Source organism: Neofelis nebulosa, chromosome 3, assembly GCF_028018385.1.
Source record: "Neofelis nebulosa isolate mNeoNeb1 chromosome 3, mNeoNeb1.pri, whole genome shotgun sequence".
In the NCBI taxonomy this organism is placed as follows: Eukaryota; Metazoa; Chordata; class Mammalia; order Carnivora; family Felidae; genus Neofelis; species Neofelis nebulosa.
Genome location: NC_080784.1, coordinates 148,408,616 through 148,435,247, shown reverse-complemented (window position 1 = coordinate 148,435,247; position 26,632 = coordinate 148,408,616). Strand labels below are relative to the sequence as shown.

General features: G+C 38.6%; 1 protein-coding gene and 1 long non-coding RNA gene across 3 annotated transcripts in view; one reads left to right on the top strand and one right to left on the bottom strand.

Annotated features, from left to right (window-relative positions):
* Positions 1-26,632, bottom strand: part of ADAMTS3 (ADAM metallopeptidase with thrombospondin type 1 motif 3) — a 267,551-nt gene that overhangs the window by 217,738 nt on the left and 23,181 nt on the right. The window lies entirely within an intron of this gene.
* LOC131507483 (uncharacterized) lies at positions 1,118-12,459 on the top strand. Its single transcript, XR_009259517.1, has 2 exons — positions 1,118-1,199; positions 12,133-12,459. It is a non-coding gene; the product is annotated as an uncharacterized LOC131507483 (long non-coding RNA).

Below are 26,632 nucleotides of genomic sequence, written 5' to 3'. Positions count from 1 at the left end.
TATTAAAGTATAATGAGAACCTATCTAAAACTATTCAAAAATGTAAGTGGCAAGCTTTAGATTCTTATTAACAGCACTTGTAGTTGTTTTTTTTTTGTTTGTTTTGTTTTTTAACGTTATATGTATTTTTGAGAGAAAGAGCATGTGCGAGCAAGCTGGGGAGGGGCAGAGAGAGAGGGCAACTCAGGATTAGAAGCAGGCTCCAGGCTCTGAGCTGTCAGCACAGAGCCTGATGCGGGGCTCGAACCCATGAACCGTGAGATCATGACCTGAGCTGAAGTTGGACGCTCAACCAACTGAGCCACCCAGGCGCCCCTGTAGTTGTTTTTAATGATAGTAAATCAAGTCCTGGATCAGAAAACAAACAGTACACCAGAAGGAAAAGTTTATTTCAGCAGGGGAATCTCTTCTTAGATAAGACTATAGTCTTAGATAAGACTATTCATGTAAGTCAATGCAACTTCTACTCAAACAAAATTATGTGAGGACACTTCTTTGTCTAAGAAAATAAACTGTCTTCATTAATAACCAAAAAAAATGATTTTCCATATTAGACTGACCTCAGCACCTCTCACATATTATACTCTATATTAATATGTCTTTGGAGATCTCTTGTATTTCTTTAAATTTTCTCTATGAGACCAGAAAAGCAGCCTATAGTATGTCACTCAGCATGTCATCCATAAGAGTAATAAATTAAGGAAAAAAGTGGCAGAGATCATCCAAAAGCACTGTATAAAATATGTGTCCGTATGTATATCTGCATATGTACGCATGCATAATTCCAAATTTAGTTTCAGAGACGATGCAAGCCCATATTTTCACTTTTTTTTAAAGAACTACAAAGTGTCCTCTCTGCCTATGGCAGGTTTCTTGTGTTTGCCTGTCCAGCATCTCTGCTCCCGTCTTATGGTAACCATACCTCATGCCTCTTACAGAGAGCGACCCCTCTGCAGTCTGTGTGAGCCTGGTAGACCATTTAATCACCATGCTATCTTTCAAAGGGTAACCTAATTCAAGATGACCTAATTGGAATTTCACTCCTAAGAATCTGAATCTAGAGAAAGGCCATACACCATGGTGACATTTGGAACCCAACCATTCCAGTGTTCCAGAAATGGATTTCAGCTGAGAGCCCTTGAGCTATCCTTGTTCCTGACCTCTTAAAGCTTGGCTGTTTAGCTTTTTCTTCAAATTCTGTAAGTCACCTAATATACTTCCAGTATATTCCATTTTTCTTCATGTTAACCAATACTATTTCTCTTGCCCCCAACCAAAACCCAACCAGTAAGGGTGGAATATGCTGAGAACACATCTTTTTTTTGATCTACTATTTTTGGGCACTGTTTCGCAATGAGCCATTTGTTTGTTTGTTTAATTTTAGTTAGTTAATATACAGTGGAGTATGGTTTCAGGAGTAGAATTCAGTGACTCATCACTTACATACAATACCCAGTGCTCATCTCAAATGCCCTCCTTAGTACCCAGCACCCATCTAGCCCATCTCCCATCCACCTCCCTCCATCAACCCTCAGTTTGTTCTCTATCATTAAGAGTCTCTTGTGGTTCACCTCCCTCTTTTCTCTTTCCCCCTTCCCATATATTCATCTGTTTTGCTAAATCCCACATGTGTGAAATCATATATTTGTCTTTCACTGATTGACTTATTTCGCTTAGCATAATACATTCAAGCTCCATTCACATCATTGCAAATGGCAAGATTTCATTCTTTTTGATGGCTGAGTAATATTCGAGTATGTGTTTGTGTGTTTGTGTGTGTGTGTGTGTGTGTGTGCGTGTGTGTGTACATCTTCTTTATCCATTCATCATTCAATGGACATTTGGGATCTCTCCATGGTTTGGCTATTGTTGATAATGCTGCTACAAACATTGGTCTATTTCTGTATCCTTTGGGTAAATACCTGATAGTGCAATCACTGGATTGGAGGGTAGTTCTATTTTTAGTTTTTTGAGGAACCTCCATACTGTTTTCCAGAGTGTCTGCACCAGTTTGCATTCCCACCAACAGTGCAAGAGTGTTCCCCTTTCTCCACATTCTCACAACACCTGTTGTTTCTTATGTTTTGGCCATTCCAGCAGGTATATGGTGATATCTCATTGTGGTTTTGATTTGTTTTTCCCTGATGAGTGATGTTTAACATCTTTGCATGTGTCCAATGGACATTTAAACCACTACAAAATCCCACCACATGCTCCATAAAATCCTTTTAGATTGTCAGAAAATCAAGAGCCACTCCTGCATTTATCCTACTATCCCAAAATGAAATTCTCTATAAGCACTTTGCCTATTTTCTACCTAAGGACTTGATGTCTCTTGTTATTAACGCCTAATAGAGACTTAAATGCCCTGTCTCTTTTGACCAGCATGTCAAATACTTTATTGCCCATCTCCATGGGTAATATAAATATTTATGCCCATGTATTTATGCTAATTTTTGAAAGTCATATATGCCCTTTCACATCAAGTATGTGACTTTTGGCTTAAAGTATACACAAATAACACAATAACATGGAAATGCACAGTATCACTCACCAGATGTTAAAAAGTACACCTGTGCACTGCAATAAACAAAAACACGCACGTTATAAAACACACATAACTCTTGAAAGTAAAACATGCAAGTCCCTCAATATAAATATACTTCCACTTACCCTTGAAGTCTCCTCTCTACTACTACCACTACTACTAAGAACTTTGAGTGTTAGCTTCTGTTCTGTGTCTCAGCAATGACTCATTCCTGGTGATGGTTCTGAAGAAGCCTATAAGCAGACTGAGTGGGAGGGCTGAAACAGATTAGCAGTCAAAATCTCCCACCAATAACTCATGGACTGCAAAACTAAGTTATCTTCATTTTACTTTTCTAAGATATCTTTCAAGGAAACTGTAGAAAACAATGAGCATGGTCATATTTAACCTGGGGGAGATGAGTCAAAGAAGATTTAAATGATTTTCTAGTAGCTGAGAAAAAGAAGGGTTAGGAGAAATATTTTACATTTTTTTAGAGAGAAGCTCTGAAATATCAGCTAGCTGATTCGGCCATGAACAAACAGAATTCCATGGTACCAATACTTGAGTCATGATGACTAGTAGCTATTCATGACTGGATTCTATAAGAATTTCTTCCCAGGAACACTATTTTGGCATCATTTGAGTTAACAACAGCACTTGAAACAAAATGTATTATGTAATTTAATTTTGTTTACCAATTTAAACTTAAGCCTAAATTTAAATCCTTCAGTTTCTATAAACATTTCTACCCTCAGAATTCTGTTTCCTTTGCTCAGCCACTGCTTTCTGTCTCCTCCTCTGGCTCCCACTCTTCCTGCTCCCTAAACATAGGTATTCTCTGCATATGTGGGGGCAGAGGGTACTTGGAGAATCTCTGTACCTTCCACCTAGTTTTTCTATGAACCTAAAATTGCTAATACAAAAAATAAAGTCAACTTAGAAAGTAGGTATTCTCTGAGGCTCTATGCTTCAGCTCTCCTATCTGAATATTCTCAAGTCTATCCACTGTCCCAGCTTCAGTTTCTTCCTTTATGCCCCAGGCTTCCCAATTCCTCCCCCTGGCCATACACTCTCTCCAGAGTTCCCCTGCCCCCAGCTGTCTGCAAAACATCTCCACCTGCACAGGATGTGTGCACTCAGTGTGTCTGAAGGGGAATTTATCGAACGTTTTTCTTCTCCTGTCCTTCTGTTTTCCATATTCTCCAGCCCTGCCTTCTCAAAACTCTCAGCTTATCTGTGATCCCCCTACCCACACTCTCCCCCTCCCTCTCCATCCAAATTAGTTGCCAAATCATAGGAATTCTACTCAATAATGTTAAACAATCTTTCCCTTTCCACTATATCCATAGCTACTTCCCTAGTTGCTAATCATACTACCCATTATTGTATTTTGTATTGTATTGTATTGTATTGGATTGTATCGTTACATTGTGGCTATTGCATGAGCCTTCAAACTACTCTCCACCACTTCTTCATCATTTCTGATTCACTCCCCACCATGTAACCTATTTAATTACTTCTTGAATATAATTCCAATCAGGACACTCTTGTTTATTGCCATTCGGAAGCTCCTTGTATGTGCCATGATGAAGCCAACTAAAGTTTTCCTATCTTCCTCCCCTTCCCCATATTTGCCATGTCCATGTCTTTACTTCTATATTTTCCTCCATTCAGACTGGCATGCCCTCTCTTTCCTATCTCTCTATGCTTCTGCATTAAATATTCTTTAAGACTCTCCTCCCTAAAGTCTTCCTTGACCCCTAGGATGGGAGGTGGGAGTTGTCATTCTTATCATTCTGTCCTCTGAATGCCCACTTCCCTCTTTCCCCTTCCCCCTCTCCCTTTCTTTCTCAGTATCTCCCTTCCACATGCATTGCTATAACTCCCAGGTCACCAGGCCTTACCCATATATGGGCATGGATTGTCTCATTAACTGTAATAACTTAGATGTCACTAACTCCTGGATCTATTGACATGGGATTCCTAGGCCCATACAAGTCACAAGTATTGTTCAGAGACTCCAAACATGTTTCCCATACATTTGTGAACAAGGCTTCTGTTACTGCAGTTTTTATTTATATGCCTTCCTATATTTCCATGGGGCTCAGACATAAATCCACTGAGGGCTAGAACAGTTAAAAAAAAAAAAAATGAAGAACAAACATTATTATTCTATGCTCAGAACTGTTCTGTCTCTCAAAGCCCAAGACCAAGTCAAGCTCAGAATAGCTTGATTCCTCTTTCTTGAGGGGTAAGCTCTTTCCCAGGAGGCTCATCAGATTTTCATGCAATAGGCTTCTCCTGGGCTCACCCAACCTGTCTATCAGCTATGCCCCACATTCTGCCCACACTCAAAGTATAGTCACTATTCCTTGCTCTATAGTAAACTCCAAAAAATCCGTGTTTAAATAACGCATATCCTCACCAAAACATTTCACCTAGTTTCTAATACACGATCAGCTCCAAAAATAAAATGAAATGAAATGAAATGAAATGAAATGAAATGAAATGAAATGAAATAATAAAATAAAATAGCAGCCCAAATTAAGGATTATTTAACAACGTTTAAATTTTAACAATATTTAAAAACTGCTCAGTCAGTTAAGCATCCGACTCTTAACTTTGGCTCAGGTCATGATCTGACAGTTTGTGAGTCTAAGCCCCCCATAGGGCTCTGTGTTGACAGTGAGGAGCCTGCTTGGGATTCTCTCTCTCCCCCTTGCTCTCTGCCCCAACCCCAATTGTGTGAGTATGCGTGTGCTCTCTCTCTCAAAATAAATAAACTTTTAAAAAATTAATCCAAATATTTATAATCTTTATGTCAGATAATCCAGGCCTATAACTATTTGAGCTTAGTTCTACACAGTGATCATAACGTCTTTTCCCTAGTTTTCTAATATTCAAACTACCTTACAATAGCAAGTGTCTTTTGAAATCAGTTTAAAAAGGTAGGAATGAGAACTTGGTACCTAATATACAGGGTTGTTATTAAACATAATACATATATAGTACTTAACAGAGAGTCTAGCAACTAATCAGTACTCAATAAATGTTAGTTTATATTATTCTCATTGTAAATGCTAGATATACTTGTTCCAAAACAAATTCTACAAAGAAATATCCTCAAAAGTACCTATATCTTAAATTATATTTAAAAGAATCCCAAATACTGTACATTACCTAAATTCTCCTTCTCAATAATTTCCTCTATTTCAATTGAAGTTATTCACAGCTTTTAATTATTTACCTCTATTACTATAATAAAGAACAGTTACCAGAAAATTCAAGTTATAGTAACCACAAAGAAATGAATACTTTCAGTAAGCAAAAAAAAATGACCTCAACAAGTTCCTAGGCTAATTAACTATAGCATTGTTCTACCTAGATCTCTGAAGTAAACTCAGAATAGGTATCTAGATTTCTGTCTGAGATGCTCTCAAACTTCCCACTAAAATAGAGCTTTAGGGGGTTCCTGGGTGGCTCAGTCAGTTAAGTGTCTGACTCCAGCTCAGGTCATGATCTCACGGCTTGTGGGTTCAAGCCCCGCTTCAGGCTCTGTGCTGACAGCTCAGAACCTGGAGCTTGCTTCAGATTCTGTGTCTCCCTCTCTCTGCCCCTCCCCCACTTGTGCTCACGCTCTCTCTCTCGTTCTCTCTCTCTCTCGAAAATAAATAAACATTTTTTAAAAATTGTTTTTAATAAAATAGAGCTTTAAATGTCCCCTTAACCATACAGGGAAAGATAAGTCAAGAATTTGAAGTAAATACATTGGGGACTTTATAAAAATGAAGTTTCAGTGACATGGCAGCTTAAATTGCTGGGACCAATACAATCAAAGAAGACCCCAAGGAAGGGGCATTTCACCATCAAACAGGAAATGGTACACACTTTCTCCTACACACAAACCCATAATTGGAAAAACAGACTGAAAATCTTTCCTCCCACCATTGACCTTCTGAATAGATGTGGTGGGCCAAACTTCATCCTCAATATTCAACACAATTCCTGATCTTTTAAACACCTGGTTCCAGTCTGCAAATAAACTATATAAAACTTAATCCAGTCAGTTTCTGCTCACTCAACTTACATTTCACTTCCATGAAATATCTCTCTCAGAACAGGTTAAGCAGCACCTCTTACCTTGTCTTAGGAATAATTTCACGAGATGATAGAATGGTTGCATGTTGAGGACACGTTCACAGAACACTTAAGGTTAGTTGAGAGTCAGAGGCCCAAACCAGAAAGGGTATCCAAGCCACCTACAAAGTCTATAATTCATATCAGATACTGTGGTGAGAAAGCAGTGATCCTCTGAAATCAGACCAGTCTCATTACCAACTTTAGAATAAATACAGGATGATTATACCTATCAAATTGAACTCTTACATCTCCCCCACATAGGTTCTGTTCTGTTCAATCACTGCACTTTGTGTAACAGCTCTCTTGGAAACTAGCACAGAAGTGAATCATACCCAACAAAAAAAGAACAGTCTTCATTTCTGACAATGTTAAAACTGTTAAAACATTTTTAAAAGGTTAAAACCATTATAAAAGTTAAAACGTTAGCTTCAAACTTAAAAAAAAAGAATTAGAAATATCTAAGGCTGAGCAAATATGAAAGTGAGCTAGTTTCCCAACACTAGCAATTGTTTAAGAGAATTGTTTTAAGTCTTAAAAATATAAAATCCCAACCATAACCCCACCATACAGAAAATAATAGTATCTTATATTTTCAGATAGGACCCTTCTATCAAAATGAATAAGAGAGAATAATAATGCCTGAAATTTAATAAGCTAATTGTTAACTTTATAGGACTCTTGGGCATTATTACCCAAGAATCTCTTACAGCAAAGAGTAACGATCTGTCTAGTCTAAAGAGAAAATAAGAGAAGAGAAATAAAAGAAGAAGAAATAAGAGAATAAGAGAAAAGAAGAAAAATGCAGGCAGAATGTAAATTGAATCTACATTTGGCACATGAATCAAAAGAAAAAAAATTCTACTTCCAGTGAATTTCGAAGCAATTTCTTTACGACTTTATAAAGGTAATGCAGGTCCAGAGTAATAACTGTTCTTTTTCCTGAAAAGCACAGTTTCTAGAATCCTTACCTATTTACACAATTAACATTTTACAAAAGGACAATGTTGTCCTATGAATTTTACAAGCATTTTGTTTTCCAGTATTACGAAGGCAAATTAAACCAAACAGTAAAATTGTATGCAAATGTCACTCTCAGATTAGAATGAAATCTACAAGAAAATTTATTGGCTACTTTGTAGAAGGTAACATGTGAAGCAATTCTGCACATTACATTAAATTTTAATTAAGACTAAATATGGATAATTTATAAGGAAAAATTTTTAATTTTTTAAAAATAATTGCATGGCTCATCCTTATTGCCCCTGTTATTTCAAAAAATTAGTGAAAATATCAATATTCAGCTCACTCAAACGTGACTCATTTTGACACCAAGTTATTTCCATGCATAATCTGAATAATATCTTTAATATATAACCTAATTATAATAAGACCGTATTGGGCACCTGTGGGGGGGGGGGGTGCTCAGTCGGTTAAGTGCCCAACTTTAGCTCAGCTCATGATCACATGGTTTGTGGGTTGAAGCCCCTCATCGGACTCTGTGCTGACAGCTCAGAACCTGGAACCTGCTTCGGATTCTGTGTCTCCCTCTCTCTCTATCCCTTCCCTGCTTATGCTCTGTCTCTCTCTCAAAAATAAATAAACATTAAAAAAAAGACCATATTAAAAGACAACAATAACATGAAAATGTGACTTCAAAATGCAAATATTGAGTTGTCTATTAAGTACAGGTAATTGATCAAAGTTTGATTTACATAAGTAGCATCTACAATTGCTGTAACTTGAATTTAGCCCTAACTGGAAAATAATAATTTGCAAGATTTAATGTATCTTGTTTTCTATCATCAGGAAACTAGAACAGTATAACCTAATGCATTTCCTTTTAAGCGTCAACTGCCAATAACTTTAAAGCAACCTTTATTTCCCAAGTGTTTAATCTTGTTCAGTTCATATACTTGAAAAGATTCCTTTTAGCTTCCCTCCCATGCTTTTTGCTCAGATCTTTCCTTAAATGATTTAGCTGGCATCGCCCTAATACATGATATGCTCAAGTCCTTTCAAAAGAAAGAGAAAGAGAGAGACTGCAACAAAAAGAGAAAGTGAAGAAGGATGTGGAGGGAGGAGGACAGGCAGGAAGACAGCAGAAAGTGTGCAGGCATCTATACACACCTGACCCTCAAAATTGTCACAGATCCGCTATTCTGTTTGTGACAACACTAGATTCTTTCTAAATAAGCACATGTTGACAACATTCTGATTTTTAAAGTTGAGGCAAGGACAATGATGTATGAGTAAAAAACTATAAAAACTGAGCATATTGGGGTAGCTGGGTGGCTCAGTGAGTTAAGTATCAGACTCTTGGCTTTGGCTCAGGTCATGATTTCACGGTTCATGAGATGGGCCCCGCATCAGGCTCTGCACGGACCGTGCAGAGCCTGCTTAGGATTCTCTCTCTCTGCTCCTCCCCTGTTCACACCGGCTCGCTGTATCTCTCTCTGTCAAAATAAACAAATAAACTTAAAAAAAAAAAAAAACTGAGCATATTTAAAAAGAGTAATAATAATTAACTTTACTGAGTACTTATATCCTAGGCACTGTACTAAGTGCTTACGTGGATTTTTTACTGCTCACAATAATCCACGAAACAGGTTTTATTATAGTTATGTTATTATTTATTATCACCATTTTACTAATGAGAAAATGAGACTTAAAAGTGGTTTCATGCCTAGCAAGTGGTGAAGTTATACTGTTAACTCCAGAGTCTCTGCACTTAACCAGTATGCTCTCTTCATTGTTTATAAACAAAACGTGTCTTGTTCATGTGATATGCATTTTCTGAAGTACATAACTGGTATTATGCTTCATGAGAACGAGACACAGGGCAGCCAGCTCAAATAAAATACAGAAATGGACAATAGTTTTATATTGCCAAACCAAGCATTTGAGTCGGCTGAGGAGAAGGGAAAAAATAGAACTGGAAGGAAAGGGAAGCTGCCCTAAGACCTCTCAGACGTGCTCTGGATTCATAACCAGGTGGTAGGTAGGGACAACACTGGAGACAGGAATTGTGCAACCTGGATTCCAGTTCTTTCTCTGCTGCTAATCAGAAACGTGTGATGCTGATTTCATCACCCAAGTTCTCTGGGCATCTTTTCCCTCACCTATAAAACAACAGGAATGACTCTACAACAGCCAAGGGACCAGTAGCACTCTGACTACCACTCTGAGAAGACACACGCAACTTTATGTTCCCCTGGTCTGCATGCTCACAGCTCCAGGGTGGGCCACCCTGGGAAGGGCACCTGTTCAGAGACAGTCCTAGGACCCCATCCCATTTAGTGAGAGTAAATGCTTCTCCTTTGAGAGATCCCACTTCATTTAGGAAGGGTACTCCATAACAGACAAGCCCTATATAACCACATATATCAGATAAAAGACCCAGAAGTAAGCAGCGACCAGATGTCCCTTCCACTAAGAAGTGCTCCCCCACCCACCCCCGTCCTCAAATTTCTCCCTGAAACTCCACCAATTGTTAGAGAGACACCTGAACTTGAAAGATAAAGCAAAACTACTGAGACAATTAGGATAATCAGAAAAGAAGCTAGTTATCAGCTGTACTTTAGTGTGGAATAGTTCAATCACCTTAGTAGAAGGGACACTTAAATTAAGCAAGTTTGGGAATAAGTTTGCTCACTTTCTTTTGCCCTCACCCTCCAAAGAAAGAGAAGTGGGCAAGGTCAAGACCAGACTTAAGTTCATCTCCTTCCTGATGGTCTACTTTCCCAGGCATTGCTTGATCCTTCATGCCCTCCCTGAGACATCGTTGATGTTTATAGTACCCCCCCACACACACACATCTGTGCTTTCTCCCAGTCTTTCAGTGTCCATCAGGAGTAAGTATGCTCAGTTGCTAATGTGATCGCTCTATGCTAGAAACTCATAGCTGGAGAGTATGATATTCCAGTTTTCTAAGAGTATAAATTCCAAGTAAAATGACTCTAAGCTGGGAGTGAAGGGTGGAGGACCCTAAATCATCCCCATGTACCTGTGAATAGTGTAAATCAAATTCTCCCCTAAAAGAAACTCGGGGTGCAGCAGGGGGGCAGTGAGTTGTCACAAAAGAATTGAAGAGTCCAGGATTAGGCAGCACCAGCCTTCTAGGGCTTCACCCCAAGCAGGAAATTGCTGCACTGCGCCATGGCTTCCCTACACCAGTGCCCAGGCAGCTGGCCAATTCACTAACCCCTTCCCTGGCCTCGCACAGACCGCGTCGTCCGTGCAACCCTGGCCTCACAGTAACCCTGGCTGGCTTGAGAAGAGTTGGCAGAGAGAGTCCAGGGCATGCTATTTAAAGCTATAAGCAGCTACTGTGAATGGAGATGAGCTGCTTTAGCAGCAGAGGATAAGGCTAGACACAGCAGATTCTCACTTGTCCTAATGAATTCACACGCCTGCTGTGGTTAGGCCCCCAAACTTGATACCAAAGAGCTCAGTGCCATTTATTAATTACTAGTAGTCATCTATCCCATCCAGCAAATTTTCCACAATTAAGTTGCTTGATTTCAAATCCTTATATTCAATTTTCAACATCAAAATATACTAATGATATGTATATGTAATTATGTGTGTGCATACGTTATGTATACACACACCTAAATACCCACATGGACTATTTCATGTAAACATACACACATACATCTTTGTATACATATGTAGATAGCTAGGGAATACATATATAATGAGAGATCCATAAATGTGTCTGTGTTTGAATTCAGGTTACCCGAGCTACCAGAAATATTAGGAATACCCACTGAGAACCAGGATTAGGTAACAAGGGCACAGGTTCTGAATGCAGGTATCAAGGTCTTCTATGAGACAAAGACAAGACACTCACTTCTCTGGATTCCTAAGCCATAAACAGGAACTGTTGTCAGGATTAAGATAATTCCTGTAAAAGACAAATCTATGCCTGGCACACAGAGTTCATGCTCAAAGACCTTAACTGGTATTAGTATTATGACAAAAACATCTATAGTAGCTCAGGAGGACTGTGACAGATTAGTTTTCTTCTGGAAAATAAATTTTATCTCAACCAACTCCGATAATCTGTCCCCATAGTCTCCTTGTCCTCTTCATAAAATGTGCTCACAAGGTGCCATATCTAGGGAATTCCTATTCATGTTTTAAAATTCAGCTTACCTATCATTTCCAGGAAACTTTCCCTGACCCCTAGCCTAGGTCTGATGACTTTGTTGCCTTTTTCAAAAAACAATGTCCCTGTCCTTTATATCTTTATTTAGCCGGTTGGGTGTCTAAGAAGTAATGTCTCGATTTCCCACTCTATCTAAGATAAACTCCATGGGGCAAATACTATGTCTGCTTCTGCTCATTGTTGCGTCCCCAGCACTGAAAGTATACAGCACATGGTAGATACTCAATAAATACTTATTGAATGAATGAATGAGTTAGACAGGTATTAATGAATCTATTTGTTCTCTCCTAAGAAGCAAAGAGAGAATTCACTCACAGGAATACAAAGAATCCTGGGAGTTACCAAGAGACACAAAAGTTGGAAAAACTAGCACTTGCCTAGAAGAAGTCAAGCTATCCAAGAAACCAAAGAGGTGTGGCTTTTTGTACTTGGCTTGAGAATCTTTATAACATTCCATCAAGGAGAAACCACAAAAAGAAATGAAAAAGTTACAAAGCAGAGTTCTGGGTACCAACGGGGAAGGCCGGAGAGGGATTCTACACAGAGGAAGCATTTCTTCCATTAAGGTTCATGAAACCTGGAAGGTGGCGGCAAGCAGATTACAGAGCCATGGAACTTACATTCGGTGTCTTCATTCATTCAGAAACTCATCAGATATTTATTGTGCACCTACCATATATCAAGAATGGTGTTTAGTTTTATGGATACCAGGAGTAAGCATTACAGACACAGTTCCAATTCTCATGGAGTTTCTAGTTCAGCACAGGGGAAAAAGGCATTAAACAAATAATTTATGTGTGACCAGGCCTCAGAAAGGAGAACTATAGGTTGCTATAGTAACAACCTTGACTGGAAAGTCAGTAAAGGATATTTTGTTTTCTTCCAAGGAATTTATCCAAAGGATAATATTTTCATAATGCCTTTTTAAAAAGTATATCTTTTTTTAAGCAATAAGTTGCCATGCTGATTTGTATCTATTTCTGTTGCTTAACAAGAGTAAAGTAATTTAAGAGACACACTATACCTCTATTATGAATTTAAGTATGGGTTTGGGTCAAGATGATGTTGCCCCATCACTACTTCTATGTGAAAGAAGGGGAGAGAAAATATGAGAAGAAAAAAAAAAGTTATGAAAACCACAGCACTAAAATACTATTCAGAAGGATACAGTTGATTTATATGAAATCTTAGGAACCTTAAACTTTGAAGTTCATAGCACTCGCTTCACTTGTGAAAGTTACAAAAAGGGAATTCTAAACACATTAAAGAGAGATCTATAATTCACCTTTCAAAAGTGGTACTCAATTCCCCATTCTAATATTTATACTCTACAGTCTATTAATACTGATTTTTGAGCACATACTGTGTGCCAAGCATAGTTAAAGATCCAGAGGAAAGACTTCTCATCCTCAGTACAAAAAGCTATGCTCTCCCAACAATAAATGTATAAAACTAATTCAAGATAAATTTGAGATGCCAATAAGGGATACAAATAAGATTAAAAACACTAGTATAGTGTAGAGTGACTAGGGTTGCTATTTTAGCAAATGGCCAGGAAAATCCTTTTTGAGGAAATGGAATTTTAGTTAACTCAAAATGGTGCGTAGGAACCTCTATTTACAGAATATTCTGAGTAGGAAAAAAAAGCAGCATTTCCAAAAGACCAGAGAAAGGGAAACTTTGGACTACAGGATTGACGAAAGGAAGACCAGTGTGGCTGAAATACAGTGAACAAGGGAATAGTATCAGAGAAATATGCTAAGATTAGATTTTATAGAACACTGCTTCCCAAAATGTAGTGTCACCTGGGAGCTTGTTAGGGAAGCAAACTGTCAGGCTCCTATGCAGACCTGCTGAGTCAGAAACCCCAGGTGGCACCAGGAAATCTATGTTTTGACAAGTCCTCCATGAGATTCCCATGCCCGCTAAAGGCTTTTAAACAAAGTTCATCAAATTTAGAAAGTTCACTTCAACTCCTATGTGGAGGATGAAGAGGGGCAAAATAGAACAAAAATACCAGTTAGGAGTTCACTATACTATCCAGGGAAGATAGGACAGTGTTTTGGACCAAAGTTGTAGCACTTTGATTTAAGAAGTAGATTCAGAACATGTTTTACAGAAAAATCTTAAGACTATGGATCCGATGAGAGGGATGAGGAAATAAAAGGAATCTAGCCTTTTTGGTGGACTACGGTTTTTGGACTAAGAAATAGTTACCCAGACTTTATGGAGAAAATCATGTAGTCATGGCTATTAAGGGTTGATCTTCGGCCCTTTTAAATCTGAGATGGCTTTTAGACATCCAGCTGGGGATGCTGGGTAGGCAGCAAGATACACAGACAAGTCTGGAGCTCAGAGGAAAGGGCCAACATGTGGAGTAATCATTGTATAGATGATATCTGAAGCCATAAAGTCAGATAAGACCATCAAAGTTCAGAGTGTAGATACAGAAGAGTGTGGCTAAAGCACAGAGCTGGTGTAACTGGTATATGGACACAGTGCAAGGTTGACTCATGGAACTTAAGGAGAGAGATGGCTCCAGACTGTCAAAGCACAGGACAACTGAAGATCTTAAGGCCTCTGTGTTGACTCATAGCCCCACCACCAGTTCTTGAAGGCAAAGTGGCTTTAGAACCTTACAAGCACTTCTTCTTACTGGCTACTAAATAATTTATGAGCATCCACTTCAAAGTTCCACTTACCATCAGGAAATCTTTCCATGAATCAGAGAAGGAACCCAAGGATCAGACATATTAAGGTGGCTTGTCCATATTCAGATAGTTTCTATACTCTGCCAGAACATGGTCTGGGGATGGCACTCACTGGTGCTTCCAAAGAACATGTAGCCTCCAGACAAGGGGACCAAGAGAGGAAGTTGTAGCTATGCACAGTTAATCCAATCTGGGACTGACCTATGCTGAGTCAACTTGGCTGGGATTATGACTGGGCAGTGGGCTAGGGCCAAGGTAGTACTACAGACCAAAAAAAAAAAAAAAAAAAAAAAAAAAAGGAAAAGTTGTAATTCCTTACCAGAGAAAGCAGGTCAGTTGGGAAAAACCAGTATCCAGTATCATTGCACACAGACATGGAACAGTTGAGTTATGGAGTCTGGCATTAACTGAAAACTTGTTAGAAATGCAAACTTTTAGGGGGACCTGGGTGGCTCAGTCAGTTCAGCGTCCGACTTTAGCTCAAGTCATGATCTCATGGTTGGTGAGTTAAGCCCCACATCGGGCTCTCTGCTGTCAGGGCAGAGCCCGCTTCGGATCCTCTGTCCCCTTCTCTCTCTGCTCCTCTCCATTTGAATGCTCTCTCTCTCTCTCTCTCTCTCTCTCACACACACACACACACACACACACACACACACACACACAAATAAAAACAAACATTAACAAAAAAGAAATGCAAACTTTTGGACCCCTCCACAGACCTGCTAAATCAGAAGCTGAGGTAGTACCAAGCAATCCATGTCTTAACAAAGCTGTCCGGCAGATGCTGGTGCCCACCGAGGTTTGAGGCCCCTTGGGGAGAATAAGGATTCTCAACTTGAGGTGCATATTCCACATATGCAACACATGAAGAGCTCTTCCAGGGAAAGACATCAACAGAGCTGGTACCACCTTCCTGTGTTGAAGAAGCTTTGTAGGTACTTCCCTAACAGCATATCCAAGGGAGAGTCCCTTTTGCTCTTAATATTTTATAAAAACATAACTATATTTCTCTCGATACACACACACACATATACACATGTATATGTAGATGTATGTGTATGTATGTACATATCTATGAATATACATATTTCTCTTTACACTAGTTATTTCCACATTTTATTGGAAGTCAAGGGAAAACATCTCCCAAAACTATAATAGCTTGGGTTGTGATAGTTGAAGTCTTTGGAGCCTTCAAGAACACAAGACTTAGTCATAATAGATTAAATATAAATTTTAAAAAATAAATAGGAAAAGCATTAGAATAAAGCAACCATATCTCAACATTTGGAAAAGTAACACTTATATATGCAGTTTCTACCCCAGACCATGTTAACGATAATGGTCAAGTAGGATGCTTTGATTTCTTCCTTGGCCTGGAATGCACTGTCCACAATAAACTTAGTTATAGAGTCATAGAACATCAGTCCTAAAATGAATCTCAGAAGTTCATGGTCAATAATTCCCTAATTTTAGGTCCCTGAGTCTGTAGGAACCAGTGGAGGCAGTAACAGAAATCTGGGAATGACTATCACTGTGTTACAAAGCTGAACAAAATGCTATAGGTTCTAAGAATGACTATCTTTTTATCAGAAAGATCACCAAAGATCACACGGAAAGTAAGTTGTACTCGTTGGCAATTCTGACCAGCCAATTTTGCATGTTTTTATTATTAACTCATAGGAAAAATGATTCATTACTTAATAAACAGTTTGCTGGTTTACATACCATTTCAAAACATAAGGTCCAACAGTTGGAAGAAAAAGAATCACCGATCTAATTCAAACCCCTAGTTTTTAAGTATGGGAAGGAGAAACAATGTAGTTCCATATATATAGTCCTAATTTTAAAACATTCTCATAGAGGCATATGTTTCTAAAATTTTTCCAAGCATAGCACATAAAAAGAGGCCTCCCCCAAATTTTAGATCAATAGTTCAAGTCTAGGACCAATATGGTTCAGAATCTTACCTCATCAGTATGCTGAGTCTAGGTTTGGTGCCACAGTTGAAGTCTAAGGTAATAATGACATGTGGCTGACCAAACAGAGACGGAGATCTTATAGTGACTTAATTATATCTGGATCCACATCATTCTTTCTGGTCTGTTTTCTTGTCCTAGCAGCCAGTTAAGACCATCCTCGGAGCCAGGTATGAAAAATAAAGGAGTGTATGAAACCAGGCAGGAAAGCAGAAAATATTGGCACCCTCTAAAGCAAGATCAAGTATCCCACAAGCTTAAAGGAAGTATTAGCCCAAGATTCTAATCACTATGTTAAAAGCATCCTGTTTCACAGATAATGCTAAATGAAACTTTTCCCACTGGGTCTGGGTTGCTAACATTTGCAGAATCTCTCACTAAGTGCTGTTGTTCGTTTTCTCTTGGACTTCACGTGCTCAGACCAGGTCCCACTATGTTCATATGACACCCCAGCATCTAATAGCACAGTCTTCTCAATCTATAACAATCTTTCACTTTTAGGGACATCACCAGACAGAAGTAGGCCTTCAAGAAATCTATTACGTTTTAAACTGGAGTTAAAATCAGCTGATCAAAAATTCACCAGGACCCCAAAAGTCTATTTTGATAATGCCACTTACGCTCAAAAATGAATTTTCTGATGGTTGGAGCTAGAGACCCATCATGCCACCTTTATCTCCATTCCCCTCAACTGCCTCACAGAGTTGTAGAAAATGCATATACTTTGCTGTGATTTGTTTTGTTTTAAGGAATACTCTGGACTGGAAAAAAAATTGATATAAGAAAGCATATTGACCGCCATCACCTAATAAAACAGATAAGAAATGAACAAGATTGGCAAGGCTCTGAACAACAGTCTTACATCACCTAATGCCATAGACCTCTTTATCACTATCCTAAAAAAATGTATCACTCTGAGGTTCATAATATAAATATTTTCCCAAAACAAAAAGCATGAGAGGAATGTTAAAATTATGACTTATGCTTGGTTAATTCCATTCTAGCCGGAGTATGGGCTATATCACGTGACTAAAGGGAAATTTTCCTGAAGCAGTTTCCTGCATGGTAGGTACACTGAAACAGCTGAGTGGTCATCTGCATAAAACAAAAGTATTACAATAACAATAGGAAGCCAATCATAGATGCTTACTACATCTTTCTCAACTCTGAAAAACCTAGTAAGTGGAACAAGGTGTCTTTACCTCATATTTCTAAGTAGAACCTAAGAAAGGACTTCCTCTATCTGGCAGAGCTACATATAAATAAGACGGAGAGTAGTGAGTTTCCCATCCTTAGAGGTCTTCAGGAGGGCAAAAGTTAGAGTATCTCTCAAGAGCTGATAATAAAGGAGCCCTGCTTCAGGTGGAGAAGGTGATGTGAACGTTACAGGATTTTCACCAAGGTATTCACTTCAGAGAAGATGGAATTTTCCATAAATTAGGTCACAGGCTGACTTGGCCACCTGCAGTATTTATTTTGCGAACTAAAACCATTACTAATATTATGAATCACAAAATATCAAGGACAAATAATTTTAAATTGATTAAAGAAGGAAAAGGACGACAGTAATAATCTTCAATTTCCTAAGCACAAGGCTGTGTGAAAGATGCCCTAACAGTCTTGGAAAAGCCTTGACATGACGTCCACTTTACTGAAGGAAAACACATCTCCAAAAAGTTAAATCATTTGTGTAAGGTCACAGGCTGGTAGGTGGCGGAACGGGAACTAAGAACGGGAACTGGAGTTAAGTCTGTCTGATTCTACCCTGACGCCATGCCCACTCTTGCCATGAGCCGTTTCCCTCAACCATTTCACACGTGTTGACTTCTGTCACCAACAGTAGTTACATTTTTCCAAACTGAACTGTTTCATAGTATCATAACTCTAAATAGCTTAGCTGGGGTTCCTCTTCATTGGTGTTTATCGATTTCATTACAAAACTCCAAACCGAACACCTTGTAAGCATTTTATAAAAGTAGGCTATAACAATCTAGATAATGTTTTTCAAAACATATCAGGCTATATATAATGTCCTTTTTTTTTTTTAACATTACTAACTCTGAAGTTAGACCTCAGTGCACTTATAGATCCCTTTTTCTTTAATCAATAAACTAGAATTTTCAGAAATGTATTACAATTATGGAAGATTTGAACTTGTTTATCAAAGGACTCACAAACCACACTAAGACTAATGATAATGTGTTGATACATTTAGTGTAGTCTGGTATTGCTTAAAAATTAATCAACTCTTTTGAAAATAATTAAAAAAAAAACACCAGGTGATCAAAGTCCCTTGTTTTAGAGACAAAGAATTCCCAAAGTCTGACTACCTGAATAAAAAGTAGAATAGATTTTCTATCCCAAAATTTTTTGCAATTTCACTGTTGTAGACTAACAAAAATAGGTTAGAACCTCACTTTTCAATTGTATTTCTGATTAACACTGCTGTTATTCCACCGGTGTTAAAAACATACAAGTCAATTCAAGTCGTTCATTCTTGTCAACAAACCACATTGTGAGAAGCACATTTAGGTAGCTTGTGGTAATAGAACTGTCATGGGCTTTGTTGCCACTAGACCCACATGCCAATATAGCTCTGCCACCAACTCTACGACCTAACATCAAATTCTGTCACTGGTGTTTAAATCAAAGTATTTTATTAAACACTGATTTTCTCTCCCTTTTCTATGGCTTGCCATAAAGATGTATGCATATGTGTTTATATGTGTGTGTCTGTGCATGTATATATTTCTATATACACACAAATACATATATAGCTACAGAGTACAAATACTATAAATGATACAAGATGAGATTTAATATCAAATATAATGCACCTATTCAGTTATTTTTGTTTTCTTTTTTGAGACTTAAGTCAAGCTGATCTAATTACTCTTTATGCTCAAATTTTTTACTTTCTTTTTAAAAAAAAAAGTTAAGTTTATTTATTTATTTTGAGGGGCGGTGGGGGGGGATGAGCAAGGAAGGGAAAGAGAAAGGGGGAGAGAAAGAATCCCAAGCAGGATCCGTTCTGTCAGCAAGGAGCCCGATGTGGGATTCAAACTCACAAATCGTGAGATCATGACCTGAGCCAAAATCAAGAGTCAGAAACTTAACCAACTGAGCCACCCATCACCCCATCAATTTTTTTTTACTATCTTTATAGTAGTGCATTGTAAACAAATACAGTTAAATCTCGGTTTGTGAGCATAATTTGTTCCAGAAACATGCTTGTATTCCAAAGCACTCGCATATCAAAGAGAATTTCAAGAACCATTGGCTCCGTTATGATCATGTGACATTCGGGATCAGGTACTACTCATATTGCAAGATATTGCTCGATCATCAAGTTAAAATGTATTAGAAATGTTTGCTTGCCTTGCAGAACACTTGCAGAACAAGTTACTCGCAATCCAAGGTTTTGCTGATACCACTAAAATGACATTAGGAACACTCCTTGGAGAATGAAAAGAAGTAGAGGATATGAACATAGAGTAAATATAATAAGAAAGTGAGGAAAACATTTCAGATGGAAAAAATAATAGTCTTAGCAGGAAGCTTCCTAAATGGCACAATCACTGATCAAACTTGAAAAGTTGAAGAACCTGGACGAAGATCTGAGAAGTCAGATTTTTAAAAGTCAAATTTCATAACCCTCTGGGATAAAATTTAGGGAACAAATTCTAGAAAAAAAGTGACTAAGAAAAAACTTCCCTAAACTCCACACAGAAAGGCCTCATGACTTCATGACTTTTCTATGAAGAAAAGCAACATAATTAAGGAACAAGAATCTTGCCCACCTTCCATCCTGAATACCCATGCAAACTTGCTAATCTCAATGACACAGTCACTGATGTATGCTCCTTTTTCTTTCTCCCTCTTGTATCGTCTGGCCCTGTATTTGGATTAATACTGGCCCTCCTCTGTATTGGTTTTATATGTTACAAAGTTCATGAAATCAACTTCCCCTTTTCCCCTTTGTTCTTAGGGCCATCATAGGTGGACCTCCAACAAGACCCCTATGTTCCTCAGAGGCTTCTCCTCCTACCCATCCCGTCCCCGCCATCATCAGGGATGACTGTAACATAAATGCTCACCTTTCCAATTCTCTTGCTTCACAAATATTGCTTCCTCCAAGAAGCCTTCTAACGTCCTTCCAGGCAGAAATCATTGTTCCACCATCCAAGCTCTCACATTTCATCTGGTCTAGTCTTACAACATATAAAACTTTCTGCCTTGTACTTCGGTTCTGCTTTTGCACATCTTATTTCCAGAGCCCTCGGGAGACAAAGGCTATGCCTGACTTCCCTCACTATTTACCACAGCAATCGGTACAGCACTTTACATACCCCAGTGCTTCAAAATGCTTTAACTTGGGATCAGTATTCCTGGAAGCAAAGATTAAGTCAAAAGAATAACACAGTTTCTTCAAAGTTGAAAACTTTGAGGCTGGATTTAGTTAGCAAGAACTCTGACCTCAAAACATGATTATGCACAAGGGCATCATATCAACACCAGGATGTCCTTTTGTTCTTGTTTTATGGTGATTTACTAGCAGAAGGTACTTTCAGATGTGGTCAGCACTATTTTCAGAGTTTTAAGGCATGTCTTGACTATCTTCAAAAAATCTGTATTAGAGTTTTAATGAAGTCATGGTTGTCAAGACACTGGCAAGAAGAAGAAGCATTACTTCCCAAGCTGACAGCAGAAAGAAAAAGTACCTCTGCTGCTGTTTTTATTTTGTTTGTCCACGTCTGTCCACAGACAGGTTTGCAGCAGTATCTTTACATTTTCCCCCGATTTTTTAACTCATCTTTAAATTTAATTTTTTAAAAATTTAGTACACCAAAGTGAAAGAACATAAAGTAAAAACAAATCATAATCAAAATGATGTAAAGCAAATAATCAGCACTGAACCGGTGATATTTATATAGAAAATTGAGATAAAAATGGAGATGAACTACAAAAAGCTATTATAAAGAAATATTTTTTAAATTTAAAAACACTTCTGATGGGTTTTTTTTTCTCCACTTCCTACTTTATTCCAAGCCTGCGTCCTTGGATATTCTTTGTAGAAGATCAACTAAATCACACAGGAGAAATAGAGCCAAAAAAATCGGGAAAGACTTGACATATGTATGATTTTCGACTTATGCAAATCAGATACAAAATGTGAAAACGATCAAGGACGATGCCAAACCTTGCCTCTTTCCCCCGGATATGCACACACTGGCTGCCTATATATCTGAGAAAGGAGGCAGAGTGGGAGATGTACCCAACCATGTACACCTGGCATAAGCGGGGACACACAACTAAGGTAAGTACTGTCAGCTCCCAAAGGGTCACAGCTTAACCAAATCTCAGGAAAGAAGCAATGAGGCCTGTCGGGGTACTGGTTCTCCCAGACTAATTGAACTCGAGAACTTCCATCCATTCTTCATTTTGAAAGGGGCCAGTGTCAGCTGCTGTTTTTGTCCTTCTGTTCTGGAAATTAAAGGGTATGGGGGCTTTGAGCTTTATCTAGTCTTGTATTGCTCAAACAGCCTGGTGGAGGTGCCCGGGGATAAAACAAGGTTTCAGTCCTTTTTTCCTGCAACCTTCTCAGGTCTCTGAAATCTGCATGTAAACCATAAACATACAGATCTCCCCCTGTCCCATAAAAAAAAAAAAAAAAAAAAAAAAAAAAAAATGACACCTTTCATAGACATGTTCCCAGGGAGGTGACAAGCCTTCACCCATCAGGTTCTTCTCATAAAAGCAGATGTTCAAATGTCAGCATCTAAAGATCAGCCCTCAAAAACGCTCTTTTCTAAATCCATTATAAATAACTAGAGACTTGTATCTGTTTTTAGTATCAAACATTTGTTTCATTAGATTGAGCTGTATTTACAATCACTGGTCAAATATTCTTAATCCCAGGCACACTGGCTCATAATACATTTTAGATAGACTTTTTAAAAAGCGCATCTGCAGCTAGACTTACTGAAATAGGCCTGGCAAGAACATCTTTTTGAGGGGACCAAATCCCAAAGCAAAAGTCTTAAGGCAGGAAAATCTTTTCTTGTTTAATTTTTTCAATGTTTATTTATTTTTGAGAGACAGCGAGACAGAGCACGAGCAGAGGAGGGGCAGAGAGAGAAGGAGACACAGAGTCCGAAGCATGCTCCAGGCTCTGAGCTGTCAGCACAGAGCCACGAAGCACGAGATCATGACCTGAGCCGAAGTCAGACACTTGACCGACTGAACCACCCAGGAGCCCCATTAAGGCAGGAAAATCTTAAGGCTATTTTCTTAATGGTTTGCAATTGTCCTCAAAGACTTCATCTGGCCATTCCCCAAGTCTACAGAAGATAAAATCCCATCATTATTAACCAGATGTGACTATGAGATATTTCAGGAAAGGGGTACCATTTATGGTTTCCAAATTGTTAACCTCAAGCTTCCAAGACCCTCGGCCCTAAGAGTGAAGATCCCTGTCGGAGATCTCAGGGAGCCTCCAAGTGGTCGGAAGTGAGGAGGAGTCAGGAAGAAGAGACACCAGGAGAGAGTATCTCCCAACGGTGTTTCAACCAGGCCTTTCCTGAGCTTATCCGTTTTACCCATTACTTTCTTAGATAACCCCTAGTGATTTCATTTGAAGGGAGAATTCCAAATGTTCTTCTGAAATGCTGAAAACTTCTGTCCTAGATACACTCCCTTGATCATAAGCCCAGCCCACAAGGAAATCACTGAGCTGGATAACCCAGGAAAACCATTACCAGTCAGCTCTTCCACTCCCAACTAGTTCCCTCTGATGATAATCCAGGGGAATTAACATAGCAATATTGTTCCAGCAAGTCTAGAGAAATTCAGTTTCCTTATGTTATGAAATACATGAAATAAAGCCTACTAACCAAACAACCCTTTATTTTGGCACATTTATAGACCACAAAATATGATTGTGAGCTGCCACTGCTCACAGGGGAGATTTAATGGTGTTACAGAATAAATGCCAGGGCTCTGTGGAATAAAGAAATCTATTTTCAGCTGAGATTCTCAGCCAGAAGTGTCTTCCCACTAAGAAGTGTGTGAAATTTCAGAAATGTAGAAGCAGAGAGGTAAAGCACGTCAACACCCTCTAGCCAAAGACCACCAGCAGCACATCTGTAGTGGACGAGCTGGGTTTATTACATGTTGCATGGAGGGAGAATGCACACCAGAGGGAACCACGAGCATTTCAGTAAGAGAGCGTTAGAAAGAACCTATTAGCAGGACTCAGGCTTCCGTTGGGTAATTTGGGGGAAGTCTAGAGAAGCGGGGCTTTGTTCTCTGTTGGATGCTATCAGAAAGCAGGGGCAATTCAATGACTAAACATCTCAATAGGTCTTACCTATAAGTAGGATAGACTAGAGAAGGAAAAAGCTGTAAATGGTAAAGAATCAGTAGTCACTCATAACTGATCATCTTGCAAAGAACAGGAAAAGGTCACACTAGTCAGGAACAGATATTATTCTTGGCCACACTGGGTAAGAGCCAGTGTCAATTCCTTTCTGCAGAAGACTCTGATGCTGATTTCAGAAACCCAGAGAGTAATATATTAGTTACTATGCATATCTATGTCTAGATCGAATTCTAGACATTGGCTTTGGATATGTCACTCAAGGCATTTTTCTGTCCTCTTCAATAACACCTATATTAAAGTACCTTTCCTGTGATCATTTCATATAGTTACCTGGGATAGGTAGACTATACCTTACTATTTCAGTCAAGTATCTGATGTCCAGAGGAGTAAAAACACCTAAGTGTCATTGCTTGCTTTGTAAACTATCTGTGCTGAAGAAACCATTTTCTTTCTCCCAATTGGTCTTGGACTATTTTGTAAAATACAACAAAAATTAATTACTAGAAAAATTAAATGATAAAATGCAAAACACAAGCCCCATTTTTATTTTATTATCAGGCCCAATGCAAACACAATAATTGTCAAATTGGTATAAGAGTTTCTATATATATAGTCTCACTTTTGGTATTTCTCTTTTCACAAGCCTGAATCTGTAGACACACTTTGAGGACCATTGGTTTTTAAATTAAATTAAAGCATTCTTTACTACAAACTAATTCTAAAGAGTGAGGCCCATTTCAAACTCACATAGCATGCCACAGGTTACATAAGAGAAAAGAGATGTAAGGCGTTTCACTCAGAAGGCCTTGCTATGGAGCCCCCAATCTTAGTGAAAAATAAATACCTATGGCTGTTTCTTATAGGCAACAGCTTGAAAGGACACATGTAGAAAGTCAGATCACTGGAATGCCATCTAAAATCAACATAACCAAAAGGATTACACTTCTAGTCCAGGTCGAGCTTCAGTAGAGACTTAACTATATACTTGCTGGGCTGGGATTTTTCCATTGGTCGATTATAATCAGAGCCTCCCAGGGGTACCTGGGTGGCTCAGTCAGTTAAGCATCCGACTTTGGCTCAGGTCATGATCTCACAGTTCGTGGGTTCAAGCCCCATGTTGGGCTCTGTGCTGTCAGCTCAGAGCCTGGAACCTGCTTTGGATTCTGTCTCCCTCTCTTCCCCTCCCCCCCACCTCTCTCTCTCTCTCTCTCTCTCTCTCTCTCTCTCTCTCTCTGAAAATAATAAACTTTAAAAAAAATATTTTTAAAAAATCAGAGCCTCCCAGGGCAATGGCTTCATAGCCCATCAGGTTAATCCTCAGGCATCTATGTTATCTCAGTATCCCAGCTTCCTTTTCTAAGGTCAAGAAAGGTCAAGCTTAAATCCCTTCCTTGCCAGTTAAAGGGGAAAACGGGCTCAGGAATCAGCCAAGTTTATTTACATTCCCTTCAATTAAACTTCCTACTTCATCTCTGCTAAGGGCTTATCCCATCCAATGCAATCCTGCAATTCTTTGAATTTGTCCCCAGCTCAATAAAGTGGTCCTGGTGTTATCCCTCCAGTCTGGTGATGTGATCTCCGTGAGCCTGCTCACTGCTCTTCCTGCCCTCATCTTCACTCCTCCTCCTGGCACATGGCTACTCTGAGCTGGAAACTCTAGAAAAGGCCTCATTTCACATACCCACATCGTCAGCACTGCCTTCTCTGCAGGCCAGACCCACCCTTTTCCTGGATCAAGCTGAAGGTCTGAGCCACTTATCTCTGGCTCAAAACTCTGCCCTATCTATAAACTCTCTCCAGAAGATATTTTCCTTAACTACAATTTTTCAAGTTAAACACAATGCTACTCTACATACATATGCCAAATATTTTGACACTTAAATTCTATGGCAAATTTGACGTCTTTGAGCTGTAGGATGGTAACCATTATTCCTTTCACCATTTCACAGTGCCTACAATAGCACTCGGTCCATTACTGGCTCCCACAAATATTATTTAATTAATTAATTGATGGGTCAAATAATGGAACAAATGAATACTTGCAATGTAGTACAGACACGCACTCAACATCCGTGTATACATGATGTTTACACTGTATCTTAAAAGTGAGAAATCAAAGAATCCTAATAATTAACATTCATTCCTACTCTATATTTTCCTCTTCCTTATAACAATGTGTTATTGCCCCAGATTCTGTCTCTGTGATTAGATCATTTGACTTGTACAGTAAGAAAAATACTGATTTCTCGGTCAGGTTTAAAAATGCTTTCTTTGCCTTTTTACCTTCCTTAAACTGATTTTCAAGCTAATATCCCACATCTCAAATCTTAACGAGGAAAATAAAAAGTACACACTTTTTTATGCTAGAAAACTAAAAAATAACACTGAATTAAGTTTTACACTCAATATATTTTACTTACAAGTATTATAAAACAGTACCTTTTATATAATTTATTTTCTTTTATATCTTAGTAGTACTGAATCAAGCTCTCTCAATGAATTACTTTAAACTTATTCCTCTGGAAAGTGTTTCTTTATTTCCCAGTCAGTGACTTCATAATTCCCATCTATTCAACCTTTGTGTAGAATGAGAAGAATTTGAGAGATTCCTTACGCCTTCAGACCCCAGAATACCACCTAGCACCAAATGTGAGCATATATATATATAGAGAGAGAGATCCTAACCTAATGGAATCCAACTTGAAAACATGGACCTGTTCTATT